This window comes from Lactuca virosa, chromosome 2 (assembly GCF_052849685.1).
Source record: "Lactuca virosa cultivar CGN04683 chromosome 2, Lactuca_virosa_CGN04683_v6, whole genome shotgun sequence".
NCBI lineage: Eukaryota > Viridiplantae > Streptophyta > Magnoliopsida > Asterales > Asteraceae > Lactuca > Lactuca virosa.
Window position 1 is genome coordinate 236700249 of NC_136427.1, and position 21579 is coordinate 236721827.

The 21579-nt window shown below is 37.3% G+C and overlaps 1 pseudogene; it reads right to left on the reverse strand.

Annotated features, from left to right (window-relative positions):
- Positions 1–11928: 11928 nt before the first annotated feature.
- On the reverse strand, positions 11929–12760 carry LOC145158305 (epoxide hydrolase 3 pseudogene; annotated as a pseudogene).
- Positions 12761–21579: the final 8819 nt, after the last annotated feature.

Consider the following 21579-nt stretch of genomic DNA (forward strand, 5'->3'; position numbering starts at 1 on the left):
TCATCAGCTATCTCAACCTCAAGTGGACGGTCCAGCTCCCCCGGAGCTCTGCTAAACCGCTTGCTAAGCGCAAGCGAGACAAACGATCGGGTGGCCCCCGAATCAAACAATACTGTAGCTGAAATGTCGTTCACTAAGAACGACCCTGAATGCAAACACATAATCATGAGAAATAAGCAATATTAAATACAGAGATAAGAGGAAAATACATACCCGTCACCACATCAGGAGTCACCCGCGCCTCCTCTGTTGTCATCTGGAAAGCTCTACTCTTCGCCGCTGGCGCCTCAGTCCGACCCTGACGGCCGTCTGTAATCCTCAAAGTAGCAGGGGCATGTGCTGCCACCTTCCCTGCTGCTGCTAAACTCGGGCACTGGGACTTTTTATGTCCCCTCTGATTGCAATGGAAGCAAATCAGATCAGCTGATGTGGTGGTGGTGGTGGCTGTACAATCTCTACTCATATGCCCGGTCCGACCGCACTTGTAGCAGCCGGAGATCCCTGCCTTGCAAGCCCCATCGTGCAATCACCCACACTTGCCACACCTACTGTGGCTCTGTTGTCCTCTGGATCTGTGATCCGATACCTTGGGCTTTTTGCCCAAACTCCCTGTGCCAGATGCCGCCTCTGGCTTCGTCTTCTTCTCCATCTCCAAATCTATCTCTCTCATGAGCCCTCGCAATCATGTCATCCAGCGTTTTACAGCTGAACCGGCTCACAAACTGTCTGATATCACTCCTCAACATCTCATGATAACGAGCCTTCTTCATCTCCTCATCAGCTGCATACTGAGGAACGAGAAGAGCCCTCTCCCTGAACTTGGCGGTAATCTCCGCCACAGTCTCAGTAGTCTGAGTAAGATCCTGAAACTCCCTCGCTAACTGTTGCACCTCGATAACCGGTGCAAAATCGGCTCTGAACCTGGTAGTGAAATCGGTCCAGGTCATCGCATCGAGAGCTGCGTCATTTCCCATGACATGTCCGATCTCCTCCCACCAATCTCGTGCCCTGTCCTTCAGGAGACAGGATGCTAGTCTGACCATGTCCACCTCGGGACATATGCTGGTGCGGAATGCATTGGCGACGTCCGCCAACCACCTGGTACTCGCAATGGGATCCCGCGCCCCATGGTAGTCAGGAGCTCCACATGCTCTGAACTCCCTGAAAGTGAGGGTGCGCGACCCCATCATAGCCGCCACCTCATCACGGAATGTGCTCAACTTCTAGTCCATCAGCTCCAATATACCCTCCTTGATCGAACCGAACATCACATGAGTCTGCTCAAGTATGATGCGAGTAACCTATGAGGAGAGAAACTCCCTAGTCTGCTTATCCACATGCTCGGCCCCCGAGCCTGATCCCGATGCCTCACCGGCACCTGAACTGCCGACTGCTGGTCTAGGGCGTAAAACCACCAAAACACATAATGACAATGTCAGGAATACATATATATCTCAAGGGATCGCTACTGCTACAAGTTCCCTGGATTCATCTCAGCCTTCCTTGATTCGAGTACGAATCCTCTGCTTTCAGTAGTACGGGCCCATACTACCTTCCACATCTATCCGTACTTTCCTCAAGTACTACCTCGACTCCACCAAGTCCCTTCTACTACTACTGTTGATCTCTTGCTAATCTCATCCTAGGCTTGTCTTAGGGTAATCACCAACCCACTCTCCACCATCAGCTGCATAAGAAGTCCCTGCTTTCTTCCCCTAACTAGCTCGCGAATACTGTTACATATTACTCAGACTAGATAATTCTTCGAATGAGAGATCCTACCCTACAACGGTTGGACTCAGACAAGAGCTGCGCCATAGAGCTAGACCTAACCCTCTGAAATTATTTAATCCTCACAATATGTAACGTAACATATTCATTTACTAATTAGTGAAAGATAACTAAGACTCCTAAAAGCACAAAGCAAGCAGCATTCGAGCATCAAGTACACATAATCAAGCATATACTACTCTGGCTATCATACTGACAATTCTGTACTAGCATGCAGTTTTCATAGAGCTGAAACACATATAACAGGCACATAAGTCATCCTTCCTAGATCCTTAGTCCTAATCTAGCATGTTGTTCTAATAAAGCTGATAATCATAACATAGCATAAACTCGTATGGATAATTTGGGAGTACTTACTTGAGCTCGGCTGATTGCATGCACCACACCCTTTTCCTTTTCGAAGTTCTTTTCTTTCTAAAATTCTTTTTTTGCTTTTCTAAAACTCTTTTCTTTTCAAAACTTTATACCATTTCCTTATTTTGAGTTCAGACACACCCGAAAGTGTGCCCGAATCCCTCAAACCAAGGCTCTGATACCAACTTGTAACATCCCAAAAATACAACCCAAAATTTTTGTTTAAAAACTTTACTAAACCGTAATATCAATTATTAAAAGATAAAACCATGAATCGTGTATCTCAAAATGTCATAATAAATTTATCAAATCGAAACTGGTGTCAAGATCATATCAAAATATCAGAGTCTAACTCCCAGGCTAAAACTGTGGTGTGTGCCATGCCATCATCCCGAGCCCTTCCCTTTGCTAGCTGAAGTACCTGAAACCAAAACTGAAACTATAAGCACGAAGCTTAGTGAGCTCCCCCAAACTACCACATACCATACTATAACATATAAATCACATACTGGGCCTCGCCCACTGCATCGGACCGAAGTCCGAAACTGACTAAGGCCTTGCCCGCTGCATCGGACCGAAGTCCGGAACTGACTAGGGTCTTGCCCACTGCATCGGACCGAAGTCCGGAACTGCATCAGACCGAAGTCCGGAACTGACTGAACATAGCATAACATAATCATAGAATATAATATGAACACATATACTGCATACTGCATCGGACCATAGTCCGGAACACATAACACATACCATGCATGTATCACAAAGACACCAAGCATACTGAACTACTGCATCGGACTGTAGTCCGGAACTACTGCTAACTAAACGGGACGGCATTGTGGCCGTAGACCCGTTCCTACTGGAAGGAAACTCACCTCGTAAGGCTGGCTGCTGAAATGCTCCTCGGGAACTGCCTGACTGTTGTTCCGGTAACTCCCCGGCTACAATTCCCAAAAGACACTTAATCAGACACTGATAACTAATCTTAGGGTAAAATGACTATTTTACCCCCTGGTCAAAGCCAACAATCCGTTGACCTGACTCGCCGAGTTGGGCCGCCAACTCGTCGAGTCCATATCTTTCCTTCTACTCCCCTTCCCGACTCTACTCGTCGAGTTTAGCGAAGACTCGACGAGTTCTCCTTCAATAATAACATCAAGTCAACCTTTATATGACTCGCCGAGTTGTATGAACAACTCGTCGAGTCCTCCTTCATCATATGAACACGTCCAGTCTGTGACTCGCCGAGTTGTATGAACAACTCGTCGAGTCTGTTCTTTCGAGTAAGAAGGCTGCCTTGGACCCGCCGAGTCAGGGCGTAGACTCGCCGAGTCCCTCTACACTTAGATACATGTCTTAACTCACTGAGTCTTTACTCCACTCACTAACGGACTCGCTACTACTGAACAGGGAATCTAAGACTCGCGACCGGACTCGCCGAGTCCGAAGAACGACTCGCCTAGTCCTTTGCATGCAGTTTCTATTCATTTGATTCTAATCAGTTTCAGTGCATCCAATTCATAGATCTGGGTTTCTGGGACAATCCGAACACGTAAAGTTGCTAACTTTACGTGTATCTATGATGCAATGAAGCAATAACACTCAAACTTGGCTATAATGGGGGTTACTTGTCTAGAACAAGGCCATGGCTGCCAAAAGGTGGCCTTCTTGAGCTCCTGGAACTCAAGAGAGGCTAGATCCGAGAAATGGCTTGATTACAAAGCTTCATCACTAGGGATTTGGGGTTTTTGAGCTCAAAACCATCAATTTGGGGACTAACTAGATCTAGCAATACAATAACCAAGATGAAAGCTTTATTACCAGAAAGGATGGCCAAAGAGGAGTATAATATGGATCTACTTCTTCTTCCTTGAGTTCTTCTACCTTCTCCTTCTTCTTCTTGCTCAACAATGCACCAAGATTCCTTCACAAGGGAAAAAATCACTCACACACACTTTAAGGAGGCTAGGGTTTCGGGAATAAATCTCTGAGAGGTGAAGGAGGCTGGTTTGGGGCTATAATGGTGTTTAAATAGGGTACACTCCCTAAAATTAGGGCTTCATCCAGACTGGCGGACTCGCCGAGTCCGGAACTATGGACTCGTCGAGTCGCCACGCCTACTCCACATGCTAATTCGCTGCTACTCGACGAGTTAGGGCCACTGACTCGTCGAGTAGCTTCTAAAATAAAAGAAAAATAATGTTTTAAATGCATACCAGGAACGGGGCGTTACAAGAAAGAAACCTTGTAGGAGAGAAGCAGGATCATGTAGTAGAAAGCTTGATCTAAACAAGTCTATGAACCCTGATTATGAACAATCACAAGTATTAGATGTTGATTAAGGGCATGATTACTCAGAGAGTATTCTGCCATTTATAAGGTCACAAGCTAGCAAACAAAGTCATGTCATTCAAGAGGAAGTGGTGAACCATGTACAGGAACCAAGCTGCCAAGCCGATGATGGAGCTAATACTGCAACAGTTCATGACTATGAACCATTTATAGAGGATTACTCACTTTATGTTGATTATGATGTTGAGTTTAATGTTCAAACTTCATTTGAACAACAACCAGAAGTGGATTGTCTAGAGGATATGGTGAGTGATGATAGTGGAGAGGCTTTCTATTCTGAGAGTGGCCATGGTTCTGAGGATAGTGGAGATGATTCTGATGACAGTGAATACAATGTGGATGAGTCTAACATACAATTTGATGTAGATGTAGACATGAGTGGATTCCATAATGCTGTTGATGTAGATGAACATGGAATCTTGAACAATCATTCAAAAGATGAAGGGAATGACATGGTTGATGATGAGTTGGAAGTTATTGCCATTAATGATTATCAATTTGCGGGATTTCATGAAGATGATAGGAAGAGACTGCTAAAAGAGTTGAGTAAGTCAAGTACATGCTCACATGGAGAGGTTCATGTAAAACCATTTCATATTGGCCAGGTCTTCAAAACCAAGCGTGATGTTAAAAAACTACATGAACTCACACGCTGTAGCAACAAGGAGGTCTTTATACCTAGCAAAAAATGACAAAATCCGGATTAGGGTGAAATGTAAAGGTGTTGTTAGTAAGCCATCTAAAGTAGTTGATGGTGGTGGGCCCTCAACTAGAAGTAGGGCAAAGTGCAAGGGTAAATATGTAATTGCCAATAAAGGTACATGTCCATGGGCAGTCCAAGTATCGAGGGCTAATGAAAATCAGGATTAGTTGGTGAAAACAGTACAGGATGAGCATAAATGTTTGCAAACAAGGGCGGTTAAAGCTTGCACTTCCAGATACGTAGCAAACTTAATTGTTCAACAAATTCAGAGTAACCCTAAAATTCTAGTGAAGTCCTTACACGAAGAGTTGTGCAAGAAACTAGAGGTAGGAATGTCATTGCAAAAGGTTGCTAGGGCAAAGTCAATGGTTGAACGTATCATTAGTGGGGACTACCAAGTACAGTATGGATTTTTGAGGGATTATGTGTTGGAGCTACTCAACACTAATCCTGGTACAACAGTTCGGATTGATGTGTATCCAGAAACCTCCCTGTCTATTACCACAAGAACTTTTAGAAGAATATATTCCTCTAAGTCTACTTGTGCTGCCCAACAATCGTAATACTTTTGTTTTGTCCTAGTGACACTGATTTTAGTATGAATGCAGGTATGTATTCTTGGTTAAATATTTTATTATTTTAAAAGTATAAACTCTTTATCAGAGTATTTTAATCCCGCTGTGTTTATAGTTCGTATATCTTTTATGGGTTGATACACTCGATTCACTATAAACAATGCTCGGATACCAATCTGTCGCACCCCAAAACCGAAACGACGGAAACGTTCGGGGGTGGAGGACGTCATGTTCAGTATCACAACAATGCAAAGTAGTAAACAAGCAACAACATCATCCATTGCATTAATAATATAATTTCATACAAGTGTGTTCTGTCAAGTTATATAGACACCAAAAATATGAATCAAAATAAAAGATGAGTCTTGAACGAGCTCCATCTTCTCAAAACCTGGCTCCGGTACCTGTCTACTGATGACCTGAGAATACAAGTTATTTTGAAAGAGTTTATCAGCTTTAAAACTGGTGAGATCATAAGTATATTAGTGTCTGCATTTGTATGAAAGTGTTTGTAAGTCTGTAATTGTATAAGTTTGTAAAAGTTTGTAATTGTTTGAACTCCCCTAGAAAACCCTATGTTTCCTACTAAAAGTAGCCTTCTACCAAGGCATCTAGTGTCTGTGTGTGTCTCTTGTAAGAGTATGTATTTTCCCAAATCTGACTATCATGAACCAAAAATATAGTTTTTTTACATTACTGTTTATTGTGTGAATATCACAAATTGAATGCAATGGGAAAATGAAATAGTATTGTAGTGTTGTATTAAGTAACTACTGTCGTACTAACTACCTTAAACCAATTGTTATTTAAAGTACCATGTGATCGGCCTGTATCCTGCTACCGACTATAGAACGCGACAATGTAAGATGTCGGAAGAAATGATGTTTGGCAACCGTAGACTTGCAAGTCCCACTGTAGTGAGCAGCAAGGTGTAGGATAGTCAATCCAGTATAGATCTATACACAAACTCATACGCTCCCCACTTAAGGAGATTTTGGATACAAAAACGGTCATGACAGGTAATGTCATGCCCTGTTACGTGGCTCACATAACTGTAGTAATGTTCTAGTATATGTAGGTGCTAGCTGTATTGTGTGTTCTCTCCCTGTCTAGCATGTATGTATGTTCTCTCTGTATGGTATTGTTTGTTTCTCATCATAGTATTCTCTATCTGTATGTTATGTTCTCTCTGTATAGTATTGACTCATGTATGAACTGACTCTTTGTATGTTTCATTGTTCTAGTAATAGTATTAGTATCTTCCTAAACTACACCTATTATAGTTTACTAGTAACATGGTTTGTATGTATGAACATGTTTGTATACCCTTGCTACCCAAAGGTTTTGAATAGAAAGAAGGAACTTTTATATCTATATACATATACATAATATATAACTAGGATTCAAACGACCTTCGGACAAATAACCGATACCCTAAGTCCACAACCAAACGAGGAACAGGAGGTAGGGTGAGTTATCAGTCCTAAGTCCTTTCAACCCTACTTATATAACTATATCTATAAAGATATACATTTAACAGAATATAAGTTTAAAAGAGTTTAATTAAAAGTATTTGACATGTAAAAGAGTTCGATAAAACATTTTGAAGAAGTTTGTTTGATAACACAGTTTGAAAAGTAAGAAATCCACTTGTTTGGTAGTTATTAATCACATGTGATTGATATAATAACTAAAATTGTTCAACTTGTATTCCCCCCCCCCCCCCATAAAAGCATTTAAAAACATTTAAAAGGTTAATTAAGGGGTATGAACTCACCTGTAGTGAGTGGTTTGGATGAAAGTGTCGGATAGGATGCTAAGTGTCAAGTGAAGACTTGTGCACACACGCGGATCCTATTTAACATATAATGATATATATATATGAATACAATTAGTGTATATAACCAATAAAGGTGATAGGGACACGCCTTAGGGACATAAAAACACTTAGAATTAAGTGTTACCACCATATATGATTGTATATAAGGGGTATATGGCTATACAAGGGAGTGTATGGTCAAAATACACACTATTTGTGTGTGTGCGGCCAGGGTGTGCGGCCAGGGTGTGTGTGCGGCCGCACACTCCCTATGGAATGTGCCAAAACGTATTTTAAGGCTTTAGGACTCATCTAGGAAGGTTTCTTACTTCATGCTTTAGCCTTATATGGAGTTTATTGCCATTTTTGGACCTAAAAAGTGTGTGTGCGGCTATACTTGGTGTGTGCGGCCGTACACATGGTGTGTGCGGCCGTACACACTTGAAGATCATATGAAATGGCGTTTTTCATGTGTAAATTCAAGGGTCTTTAGCTTATAACAAGCTATTGCAAGTGTATACCCGATTTAGAGGCTTAAAAGTGTAGTTAAAAGCCCCAAAAGTAGTGTGTGTTCTTGGTGTTCTAACACCAAATAGGTGTTTTCATGGATCAAATCAAGGGAAAAGGCTAGTTAAGGTCATGTATTAGCTAAACAAAGAAGGAATCACTCACTTGGTTGAAGATTGAAGTGAAACTTTGGATGATACTTGAGAGAAAACGAGTTCTAGCTTTGAAGAAGTGGAAAAAGTGTTCAAAATGACAGGTGTTGAATATATATGGGAGAGTGTGCGGTTGGGATGGGTGTGTGGCCGCACACTCTTGTGTGTGGCCATACACACAAGTGTGTAGCCGTACACACAAGTGTGTGGTCGTACACACAAGTGTGTGGCCGCACACTCCATATATTGGAGTGTTTGGCCCGATTTTGCTTGATATGCATCTAGTTTTCCCATTTCTAGGCCCCTATCTTGATGGTACTAGGTTTAGAACACTCAAATAGACTCTAACCAGTGCTAGAAAATAGCAAAAACGAGTCTAACCTTCATTGATTTGAATAAGTGTATAAGATAAAAATTTCGGATTGTCACAATAAACCTATTATCACTTGATTAGAGTATATTAGAGAGTATCTCTTGAAGAGGTTATGTGTGGTGCAAAAGGAAATAGATAAGTGTGAAGGACTTCTAACCCCTACTACAACTACAGTGTTTGAAAAGATTAAGACTGATGCAGCTAAGTATGTGGCTAAATACAATGGGGCAGGAAAGTACCAAGTGGTAAGCACATGGCAAGACCAGTATGTGGTAAACTTGAATGACCAAAGTTGTAGTTGTAGGTTTTGGGAGATTACAGGTTTCCCATGTAGACATTCTGTTTGTGCTATATGGGATAAAATTGAAAATGGTGAAAATGCCCCACATGTTGATTAATGGGTCCATCCTTGCTATAGGTTATCAACACGGAAAGCCATGTATTTCAACAAAATTGATCCATTGAATGGACGTTCAATGTGGCCTAAAAGTGACTGCCCATTCACTTTACTTCCACCAAAACATAAAACACAGGTTTGTATTTCAAGTAGACCAATTATATAGTAAACATGTGAACATGGAATGAATTCAATTTTAACTATAGTATATCAATATGTGTAGGTTGGAAGGCCTAATAAGAAGAGAAGGAGGGGTGTTGATGAGCCAAACAGCCAAGCTGGTAGATTGAGCAGGAAATATCTGGCAGTCACTTGTTCTAAGTGTCATAACAAAGGGCACAATTCCAGAACATGTAAAGGGCAGGGAGGTAGTGGTGAAGTTGGAAGGGGCTGAAAAGTATTTTTAGTAGTTGGACCTGGTGCTAGTGTTGTAGGTCTTTTGAAACTAAAGTCATGTGTAATTGTTTGAAGATGTGTTAAGAACTTTTCAGGAATTGTATGTAATGCTTGTGTTGTAGGTCTTTTGAAACTTAAGTCAAGCTTGTGTTGTAGGTCTTTTGAAACTTAGTATGATGGTTGTGTTAAGAACTTTAAAATTTTGCATGTAATGATGTGTATGCAGTATGCACATTTTGGTAATGAATTAATCTGTTTTGTGTACTACCCTTCACAGATCAATTAATAACATTGTACATTTTAATTGCAAATCAAAACCATCTTAAATGAGCATTTACAATACACTTAACAATTGCATTTCAAAAACATTCAAGAAATTGAACAATCAACTATTACAAACTACATTTCATTACCATTACCATTACCACTCCATTACACATTAATATGATACATAAACCAAATACAACAACACCAATTCCAAAACCCCCTACATAAACTAAAAGCAAAAAAACCCTTATTCAATTAAAATCAAAAAACACCCCTGCAATGGTTACAAACCAAAAGCCAAAACTCCATTACCATCTAAACCTTCACAAGATACTTAGAGATTAAAATAATACCAAAAAAACACCCATGAACAAAACAACATCAGTTGGTAGTTCCATAATTATGCACTTGCAATGGCAACCCTCTCTTCCAATCGGTTCATTGGTCTTATCAAACCTGGAATCACCACCAATGCCCTAGCATACATAGGAGGATCAGACCATCGAAGGAACCCACATCTTGTACAGTTCCAAAATTGTCTTCCAGGGTTACGATCCGTCCATGAAGTGATCTTCATTGCTTCATTCCCACATCTGCAAGTCACCATCTTTGAATCAGAAGCGATTGGATGTCGTGAAGGGTGCAACGGTCGAGCAACAGTGGAAGGGAGAAGAGAGATGACGACTGATAAAGGTAAAGGGTTTGCCCAAAAATCGGACATGCAATTTCTTTTAAAGAGAGAAGGTTACAACTGAAATGACGAAATTACCCCTGCAATATAAAATTAAAAAATGAGTTAACGGTGAAATGCTAACGGAGTGAGCCGGAAGGACCAAATGTTAAAAGTTTTGAAACCACAGGGACCATCTGTGAGGTTTTTTGAAATTAGGGATTAAACTTGATATTTTCGAAAACCACAGGGACCATTTTTGAAGTTTTGTCTTCAAAAAATGAGAAAATATATTAAATAATAAATCCATATATATATATATATATATATATATATATATATATATATATATATATATATATATATAGGCCTAGGTTATTCTATTCAAAATAATTATTGTGTTATTGTATGTATAAATATGGGCCAATCATTTTACTTATTTTAAGAAAGTGATTAATACATATTATTGAATTAAAAATAATCGAAAAATACCATCTAATTTAACTAGAAGGTTATTTTAGTCAATTAATATAAATTTAATAAAGGAAATTTGCATATTTTAAGGGATCATAGATTCTATTAATTTTAAAAATCCGATTTTACGAATTATAAGGTTTTTAATTCGGACATTCTGACAGAATATGTTTGAGTATGTTCAAAAAAAAATATTCTAGAACCATAAAATAATAAAAATATTCTTGAACATATTTCTTGTAGAATAACAAATTCTCGAATCAGCAATTGAAGAATTAAAACAAAAATTATATTAATTCTTATAGAATACATGTAACAATTGCTAAGAATTACATTTGTTGTTAAAGAATAACACTAAAAAACTGTAAAATCGGGAAAAAAAACATCAAAATCTAACAAATACACTAATTTATTCTAAAAGAATAATGTTGCTAAGAGGCGTCGTTCAAATTTCGTGGTCCGTTCTTCAAGCATCAACTTATGTGGAAAATAATCCAATGAATAAATTAGTGAGAAAATATCCATATTCCATTCCAGCATGAATGGAATTCGTGATTCCATTCTGATAGAATTGGAATTCATTTACCAATAATTATATTAATTCGGGGCATTCTAACAGAATATGTTCATGATTATCATAAAAAACATTCTTTTCTGATAGAATATTATAAACGAAGAAATACCATTCAGTTGAAACATTTTACCGAGCGCTTGGTGTGCATCAAAACAACTTTCAATTTCCTGTAAAAATTAGACAATCAGAACAAATTCCCAAAAAACCTAAACACATCGAGTCTATCAATGTCATCATTCAAGACTGTATTTTTGAATCATCCAACAAAAGATTCCTAATTTCGTACATTTTTATTGGGGATTTCGTTTGGGATGGTTCAAATAACGAAAACTAGGGCTTTTCTGCCAATTCGAACTCAAAGAACACCTGATCGATCGGCCTACATGTCTATGAAATACTAAATGCTAACAGATTATACAAACTGAGCATTCGTCACTGCAAATAAAACTGCTTATTGATATGACTAATATCTATTAACAGCCTCGATTAACTCAGAGAGCAGAGCACAAAAGGGGCAAAACCTGAAATCAGAATCGACCTCCCGTGCGCAGAATTGATATCGAAGGCTCTCTGATGGGCGAAGGAATTTCCATGTGATCGATAATCTCAATTCCAGGAGGTGCTACCGGTACATCGCCATGGTTGATCAGCAAAAACTTCTTGATTACTCTCAAGCAATCGTATTTCGCAAAAGCCCTCTCTGCTCTTCCTGATTCCTGTATTAATTTCTTAAACTTTATGAAACTCATCTCCATGTAAACAGAGTGAGAGAAAGAAGAAGAAGAAAGAGAAGAAGAAGAACCTGGAATTGAGAGATGTAGAAATCGTGTCCAAACGATTTGGTGAATAAGTGAGTTGGATTGATAGGGTATCTTGGAAAAAATGGAATACCGAGAGAAACGATTCCTTTGACTCTATATGGCCGGAAAAGACTCAGATGCCAGACGGCGGTTGCGCCCCAATCGTGTCCCACCACAAACACCTGATATTCATACTTACACAAAATCAACCCTAATGTTGATTAAAGCTTCATCGCCATTAAAGCCACATACGACATACCTGTTGTTGATTGAAGTGATCTAGAAGGTCGATGAGATCACCGACTATGTGGAAGAAGGTGTAGGAAGAGGGAGAGGATGGGGAGTCGGAATCTCCATAGCCGCGGAGGTCAGGTGCGAGGACACGGTAACCATGGTTACTTAAGTGAGTAATCTGATGACGCCATGAAAACCAGAGCTCCGGGAAGCCATGGAGGAGGAGCACTACAGGTCCGTCGCCTTTTTCTGCAACATGCATCGATATTCCGTTGGTTTTGATTTTATGGTGAGCTATTTCACCCATCTTCTTCATCCATTCCATTTCCATGTCTGCCGGAGTCGATGAATATAAGAGAGGAGGGAAGAGGTGGACTAGAAATTGGGTTTTAAAACTGATATCCCTAAATTAAAGGGATATTAATTGATTTATATATTTACCATAATTAATTAAGTATAAGATTACATATTTACCCTTTTGAAATGATTGGCATGTATTTACTCATACAATAACACAATAATTAGTTTAAACAAATGAACCTAGCTCTATATATATATATATATATATATATATATATATATATATATATATATATATATATATATAGAGAGAGAGAGAGAGGAATGATCATTTGAGAACCTAAAGTTTCCCGAGAACCCGAGAGCTAAAAGTGGAACGTTAGATCAAAAATTTTAATGGCCTAGATCAAACATGGCATATTTGTAATTATTAACAATTTCAATGGTAACATTGACTTTTTACAATAAATTACAAGGGTAGTTAAGGGATAAAAATTAACATACATAATAATTAATCAAAAATAATTTTGAAAATACAACTCTCTCTCATCGTCTTTCTCTCTCCCTCATGTTCATCTTCATCCCAGATTTTGAGATGAAATCATCGAATCTCACCTCTTCATCTCAGATTTTGAGATGAAATCGCCGAATCTCGTCGCATTCTTATTGTTGTCTTCAGTCGCCGGAGTGTTTCACATCCACCTTTGCTCCTCCATACTCCTGTGAGTCACCAATTGTCCGGAATCTATGGCTTCCTTCGCACATCTGCATTCTCTAATCTCCAAATCGCAAACGTTTAATCCACGAATCAACAGATCTAGGTCGTGCTCCCCGCACCGTCTTAATCGTCTTCCTCATCCATTCGAAAGCGAATCCACAATCTGTTGTCGTTCGAAGCCACAATCTCGACTTGCCACTCTTCCTTTCTTCTCAAAACATATTTATCTGATTCATTTTGAATTTTCGATTTAGTTCATCACCGATTTTTTCATCATCAGAACATACTCATTTGTTAATGGCGCAGATATGAGAGTTGAATATGATGCAAATTGGTGTTGTACTTGGCCCTAACGATAGATCTTCGTCTGCAAAGTCAGGTACGTGTATTATTTGTGTAGAATTAAATCTTATTGCCATTAAATTGATGTAACCAATTCAATTCCTGCTCTATGTTAACATTTTCATCTGTAATTTAGATCGATTGCTTCTCTAATATCGACCAGATCATAAATTAGGGTTTTATAAATCCGATGGTTTTTTTTTTGCTGTTATGCTTTAGGAAACATAAATTAAGCTTCAGATGTGTGGAATTGTGTTTTCAGTAACTTTGAGTGACTAGTTTATTGAGCAATTTCTTCCTATGCGAAAATGATGGATTCTTCAACGCGATTTGCTCCTTTTGATTTGATTAATTTCCATTTTGGTAAGTAATCAAGAATTATTTATGATTAGTAAGAAATGTCTGTGTTGTAATGTTGGTTTTTAATTTGAAGTAGATTGTGATTGAGGAGTGTTTTGTAGAATAAAGGTAGAGATAAGCGAAGTATTTGAAGGATACGAGCGACGGTACTGGGAGCTTTCAGCAAATTTGTCCAGAAAATGTTACGCAACTGGTTCTATTCTTGATGAAGGTATTTCTTTTTTAGCTTTCACTGCATTTAGTTTCTCAGTTCTATTTTTTGGGTTGTTATTGTGGTCTAATATGATTATATCAACAACTGATTTGATTTTTTTACTTGTTATATCATGATATGAAGAGCAAAAAAGCAAAGAGATCTCTGAACTACTATTTGGATTAGAAGAAGTAGATGTTCTAGTAAACAACTAGCCCTTTATCTTTCTTTTTTACTGTAATTATGGTTTGTAACTTACGAATCTAAGATTGCATTAGTTAGGTTGTAGAACATTTTATCGGTAATATAAGCTTGTTGCTTCTCAAATATGTGAGCATCTGCTTCTTGTCTTGCAACTATTTTTCCTAAAATGTATAAAGAACAAAAAGTGATTCCAGTCTTTCACAATTATGCTTCTGGTAGTTAAATTTGATTAATGTAGGTAAGATGAAAAAAGCTTCAAATTCACTTTTATATGTTTGTGGCTTTTGTTAAGATTCACAGAAATTAGCAATTCGTATGCTTAGATAACAATATAGATGAGATGTGTCACTTTCAGTAGGATATATCATATATGCCCATTTTCCTAGTTTAATCTTCAGTATTTGAATCTAGTTGTGGATACAACATAATAGAGTAGACATGAAGAAACTTGCACATGTTTTTGTTTTCTTATTCTCATAGTTGGTGAATGGATTTATTTAAACATTGTATTCATTGTTTCTAACAGGCTTACAAGATGATTGGATATTTTCTTACTAGAGGACTTGTGTAAGTTAATCAAAACTTTTTCTGTTTTCAATTGTCACAAAATTTCAATTCACTTTCAGTTTCTCTAATGAAAAAACTACTAAATTACATAATGGTGTTTGGTTATCCATATCCAGCCTATGAATGCTTCAAATCAGTTGAAAAAATCGATCAACTCCGCTTGTGATTCACATGTAAATCACAAGTGAATCAAATATGAATTACATGTGATTCACATGTAAATCACAAGTGAATCACATATGAATTACATGTGATTCACATGTAATTCACGTATGAATCAGATGTAATTCACATATGATTCACATATGAATTACATGTGATTCACATGTGAATCACATGTAATTCATGTGTGAATCTTAAAAGAAACAATATCATATTATATAATCATATGTGAATCTTACATGATTTATACGTATGTATTTTTGTGAATGTTCTTTGCATTAATCAATTTTTTTTATTTTCTTCTAGATTTGGAAGAATTTTGGGAAAATATTGAAGTGGTGAAAAGTGATAAATTGAAGAAAATATAGAAATCTTGACACGAAGACATGAAAGCGATTTGAAATTTTGTAGCATTTTTAGTTTTTTCAATTTTATTTTGAAAAAACATCATAAATGGTCCCTGTGGTTTCCCAAAATCTGATGTTTAGTCCCCGTGGTTTAAAAACCTCATAGATGGTCCCTGTGCTTTCAAAACTTTTGACAGTTGGTCCTTATCCCTCACACCGTTAGAACCCCACCGTTAACTCTTATTTCATTAAAATAATACAAGGGCAAATCGGTCTTTTCACTTGTGCCCTCTTCTTTATTGAGGAAATGATTATGCCACTGTCTTCTTCACGTCAACTCCCAAACACTCTTCATCTCCCAAGAGTACAGTGACTTCGTCTTCAACAGATCACTCTCATCCAAGAAACGAAATTGGGGTTTAGGGTTTACACAACACTAAAGGACAATGGTTTTGTCAATATGGTGTTTACGTGAAAAAAATGCGGGCTTGAAGGACTTGCAATCGAGATACGGTAAGATTTTTCATAAAAAAAAAAACTTCAGTTTTTTGTTTTCCTTGAATGTATTCGTGAAGACAAATCATCTTCTTTACCCTTTCTATTTTTGTGTTTGCAGAGGGATATGATAACTATTTCACGTTGAAGATACATTATAGTGGTGTCTTCACCAAGTCACCTGGAAGGAAATACGTCGATGGTACTGTATCATACGTAGATGACATTGACACTGATTTATTTTCAGTCCATGAACTCGATGACATGGTTCGAGAATTAGGGTACAAAGGTGAACAAACTCTTTACTACCATTTCTGTATCCCTGAATTTCCCTTAGACTACGGGTTATTGCCTTTAGGTAATGACAAAGATGTTCTTAAATTGGTTTCGTATGTCCCTAAACACAGACTTGTAAAGGTCTATATTGAAATTGGTCAGACTAAGGTAGCTAGTTATTTTAAGTCTCCTTCCAAAGTTGTTATTGAGGAACTGGAACCTGAGAGTGTGTCACCGGAACTTAATAGAAAAAAACCTTGTAGAAGAGAAGTAGGATCGTGTAGTAAAAAGCTTGAATTAGACCACCCTGCCAACCATGTTGTTGACCAGTCACAGGTAATAGATATGGATGAAAGTCAGGATCATTCAAAGACTATTGTTCCATATGTTATGTCTCAAGTTAGCCAACGAAGTAATGTCATTGATGTGAATGAATGAGTGATCATGGGCCACATAGATGAAGTGTGTAAGGGTAATTTAGGCAATCTTGCAGAGGAACCAATTTGTGAAGATATTGATGGAAAACAAAGTGTAAGACTCGATGAATTTGAAGCATTTGCAGATGATTATTCAACTTATGTTGACTTTGATGCTGAGTACAGTGTACCAAATGGTGAAGACAATCAAGTAGAAATGGAAATTCTAGAGGGCATGGTAAGTGATGATAGTGGATATGCTTTCTATAGTCAGAATGTAGATGGTTCTGATTATAGTGGAGATGATTCTGATGATAGTGACTACATTGTACATGAGTCTAACTTGCAATTTGATGTGGATGTAGACATGAGTGAATTCCAAAGTGCCATGGATATAGATGAACATGGAATTTTAAACAAGCAACCCGAAAGTATAGGGAATGACATAGTTGATGAAGAGTTGGAAGTTATTCAAAGTGATGATTATCAGTATGCAGGATTTTATGAAGATGAAAGGACAAAAATGCTTCAGGAGTTGAGTAGGTCAACTCCATGCTCACATGGGGAGATCCATTTAAAACCATATAGGGTGGGTCAGTGTTTCAAAACAAAGAAGGAAGTTGTGGACTACATGCATTCGCATGCTGTAAATATAAGGAGGTCCCTATACTTAGCAAAAAATGATAAAATCAGGATAAGGGTAAGATGTGGAGGTGTTATGGGCCAATCTACTGAAACAGTTCAATGTGGTGGGCCATCAACTAGAAGTAAGGTAAAGTGCAAGGGACAATCTACTGAAACAGTTGAATGTGGTGGGCCATCAACTAGAAGTAAGGTAAAGTGCAAGGGCAAAAATGTGATTAGTAAAAAAGGAAAATGTCCTTGGGCAGTCCATATCTCGAGGCCAGATGAGAATAAGGATTGGTTGGTGAAAACAGTACACGATGTCCATAAATTTTTGCAGACAAGATCAGTTAAAGCTTGTACATCCAAATATTTAGCAAACTTAATTGTTCCACAAATTCAGAGTAACCCTAAAATTCCAATCAAAGCTTTACACGAGGAGCTGTGTAAGAAGTTGGAGCTTGGTATGTCAGTTCAAAAGGTTGCTAGGGCAAAGCAAATGGTTGAACGTATGATTAGTGGGGACTACCAACTTCAATATGGGTATCTGAGGGATTATGCTTTGGAACTGCTAAAAACTAATCCTGGTTCAACTGTTAGGATAGATGTGTATCCTGAACCATGCTTGTCGACTACTACAAGAACTTTTAGAAGAATATATATATATATATATATATATATATATATATATATATATATATGTCTAGGTGCATTGAAGTTGGGATTCAAAGCTGGGTTAAGGGATTTCCTGGGAGTTGATGGTACATTCTTGAAAGGCCCGTATCCTGGGCAGGTACTAACTGTTGTGGGTCTAGACTCAAATAATGGAATATACCCTGTAGCATATGCAGTGGTAGAGGCTGAAACAACTAGTTCTTGGACCTGGTTCATGGAACTGTTAGGAGAAGACTTGGAATTGGGAGCAAATTCAAATTTTACCTTCATTTCTGATAGACAAAAGGTATGTATTACCTGGTTATTTCTCATGATAGTGTACCTTACTTTCTATTTTTATAAATGAAACTGACTATATCTGCATTTGTTAAGGGGATAATACCAGCAGTTGCAAAGGTATTCCCCAATGCAGAGCATAGGTTTTGTTTGAGGCATATTCAGGAGAATTTGAAGAAACAATGGAAAGGAAAAGAGTTGAGTGACTTGGTTTGGGAATGTGGTAGAGCAACAACATTAAATCACTTTAAATATGCAATGGATGAGTTGAAGAAAATGAATGATGAAGCTCATTCTTGGTTGTGTAAGATTCCTGCAGAGACATGGTCTAAATCTCACTTCAGTGGTATGTCATTAAGAAGTTGTTGAGTTTTATGTTTTAATATAAAATTTGTAATTTCTCTTTTTGAATATGTTTTTCACAGGTAGGGCACACACTGATTGTTTGTTGAATAATCTTTGTGAGGTATTCAATGGTAAGATAGAGGAAGGTAGGGATAAACCAATCATCACCTGCTTAGAGTATATTAGAGAGTATCTCATGAAGAGATTGTGTGTTGTGCAAAAGGAAATAGATAAGTGTCAAGGGGAACTAAGTAATACTGCAACTATAATTTTAGAGGAGATTAAGACTCAAGCAGCAAAGTATGTAGCTAAGTATAATGGGGCAGGAAAGTACCAAGTTGCAAGCACATGGCAGGATCAGTATGTGGTGAACCTAAATGAAAGAAGTTGCACTTGTAGGTTCTGGGAGATTACAGGTTTCCCATGTAGGCATGCTGTTTCTGCTATATGGAACAAAATTGAAAATGGAGAAGATGCCCCTGATGTTGAGGATTGGGTCCATCCTTGCTATAAGTTATCAACATGGAGAGCCATGTATCTGAACAAAATTGATCCAATAAATGGTCGTTCAATGTGGCCAAAAAGTGATTGTCCATTCACTTTAACTCCACCAAAACATCACACACAGGTTGTCATGTCAACAAGGCTAGATATGTACTTTTAATGCCAGCATGTATGTTTATGTTTTAAATATAATAAATGCATATGTGTAGGTTGGGAGGCCAAAAAAGAAGAGAAGGAGAGGTGTTGATGAGCCCAACAGCCAAACCACTAAATTGAGCAGGAAATTTCTTGCAGTCACATGTTCAAAGTGTCATAACAAGGGGCACAATTCTAGAACATGTAAAGGGCAGGGAGGCATTGGTGAAGTTGGATCAAAGGGGAAGACACAGGGAAAGGGGAAGACACAAGGAAAGGGAAAGGGGGTTGGAAATTTTGTTAAGTAGTTAGTTGGATGTTTGGGTAGTTAGGTCTTTTGAAACTTAAATTATGGTTTGGTTGTTTAAATTATGGTAATTAGGTCTTTTGTAATGTTTGTATGGGTTAAGACCTTCCATCAGTAAGTATGTTGAAACTAAGTCTCATGTTTAAACACAGACTTGTAATGATTTTATCAACATTTTGCTTATGAATTACCCTCTCCAAACCTTTCTCAAAAAGATACATGTATAACAATGTAGATTTGAAATACCATTCCTAACCATTTGCAAGATGCTGTTATAACAATGTATCATACGAAAATGCACATCAAAACCACTGATTTATAACAAAATACATAATCATCATTTCCATTAACTTAATTTGTTACACTTCATACAACAAAATGAAACCAAAAATACTCATTCCATCACAATCCAAAAACCCCTGAACTAGTTAGATGCGTACAAAAGAAACCAAAAAACCCCCATCCTATTACCATCCAGATCCTTCAACCACCTTACTGGTTAAAATAAAACCAAAAAAAAAAAACATCCATGAACAGAACAACATGAGCTGGTAGTTCCACAATTGTGCACTAGCAATCGCAACCCTCTCTTCCAATCGATTCTTTGATCTTATCAAACTTGGAATCACCACCAATGCCCTAGCACACATCGTAGGGTCAACCCACCTTACGAAGCCACATCTTGAACAATTCAAAAATTGCCTTCCTGGGTTACGATCCGTCCATGAGGTCAACTTCGTTGTTTCCATTCCACATCTACAAATCGCCATCTTCGACACTCGCATAATTCGTTTTGCAATTGGATGCACAGTAGAGAGAGAGTAGAAGAGGGTGGGTGCGAGAAGGGTTTTTCAAAATATCAGACATGCATTTGTTTATAAAGAAGAGGGCACAGGTGAAAAGACCGATTTGCCCTTGTATTATTTTAATGAAATAAGAGTTAACGGTGGGGTTCTAACGGTGTGAGGGATAAGGACCAACTGTCAAAAGTTTTGAAAGTACAAGGACCATCTACGAGGTTTTTAAACCACGGGGACTAAACATCAGATTTTGGAAAACCACAGGGACCATTTATGATGTTTTTTCTTTTATTTTGTATCGAATAAAATACATGTACTATTGTGTTTATAGATTAGTAAGTAAAAATGTGTTTTTTTATGATTTACTTATGAATATTATAGTATAAGAAATATGTATACATACACTTGAAAAAATATGCATATATGCTCCTAAAACGTTGATTTTTTGGTTAAAAAAATTATAGTTTTTTTTTTAAATATTCCAGTTTTTTTTTTAATTTACTAAGTTTATAAAATTTATTGTTTTTTAAAAAAATGTAGTTTTTGAAAAAAAAAATGTTTTTTTCAACTTTTTTTAAAAATTTATGTTTTCTGGAAAAATTAAAAAATCTACAATTTTTTTAAAAAAAACAAAAATTATTTTTTTTATAAAAAAAAATCCGAAAATTTGATTTATAATGTTAATTTGAGAGCTTTTTATTAACATTTCCAATAATACAAAAAGTTAAATGGGATTGGTAAGATGACGATCATGCATTTAATGAGTTAATTTTGATCCAACGCTTCACCTTTAGTTCTCGGGTTCTCTCTTTCTCTCTCTCTCTCTCTCTCTCTCTCTCTCTCTCTCTCTCTCTCTATATATATATATATATATATATATATATATATATATATATATATATATATATATATATATATATATATATATATATATATATTAGAAATGAAAAGTATAACAAGACGTGTTTAAATTTAAAAAAAAATTATTTAAGAAAAAAAGAAAAAGGTAAAAGAAAAACGTAAATAACATAGTTTTTATTCAAAATAGTATATAAAATACAATTTAATAATACTCCGTATATAATATGTCATCTCAAG